The sequence below is a fragment of the Triticum aestivum genome, chromosome 7A (assembly GCF_018294505.1).
Source record: "Triticum aestivum cultivar Chinese Spring chromosome 7A, IWGSC CS RefSeq v2.1, whole genome shotgun sequence".
NCBI lineage: Eukaryota > Viridiplantae > Streptophyta > Magnoliopsida > Poales > Poaceae > Triticum > Triticum aestivum.
The window spans coordinates 684,598,241-684,598,559 of NC_057812.1; the positions used below are offsets into that span (position 1 = coordinate 684,598,241).

The 319-nt window shown below is 44.5% G+C and overlaps 1 protein-coding gene across 1 annotated transcript in view; it reads right to left on the bottom strand.

The window, feature by feature from the left end:
* LOC123149319 (E3 ubiquitin-protein ligase UHRF2) overlaps positions 1–86 on the bottom strand; it is a 9,496-nt gene extending 9,410 nt beyond the window's left edge. The window contains exon 1 of the mRNA XM_044568956.1: positions 68–86. The gene's annotated coding sequence lies outside the window, so the exon portion shown is untranslated. The remainder of the gene's footprint in view (positions 1–67) is intronic.
* Between the last annotated feature and the right edge of the window lie 233 nt (positions 87–319).

Genomic DNA, 319 nt, shown 5'->3' on the forward strand with positions numbered 1-319 from the left:
AGAATTCATAGAACAAAACAGATCTAGAAGCAGACGAAATCCCAACACATGCTAGTTTGGCTCATACCTCAATTGAACTCGTAGTTGTAGATTGGTTTTGCATCAACGAGGGTTTGCCCTTCCTCCAACTGCCGATGAGATATGCACGGATTGGTGGTGCCTTCCTCTTGACCTGCCGTGTATTTATAGGCAAGCATTGGGTGGCTATTTTCTGCTTAAGCCCTAGAAACCAGCATTGGGCCAATCTGTATAGTAGTATCTTTTGCCCTTTTGCTGGACTCTAAAACTTATTTGGCAGCACGTCCCTAGATAGGACTCT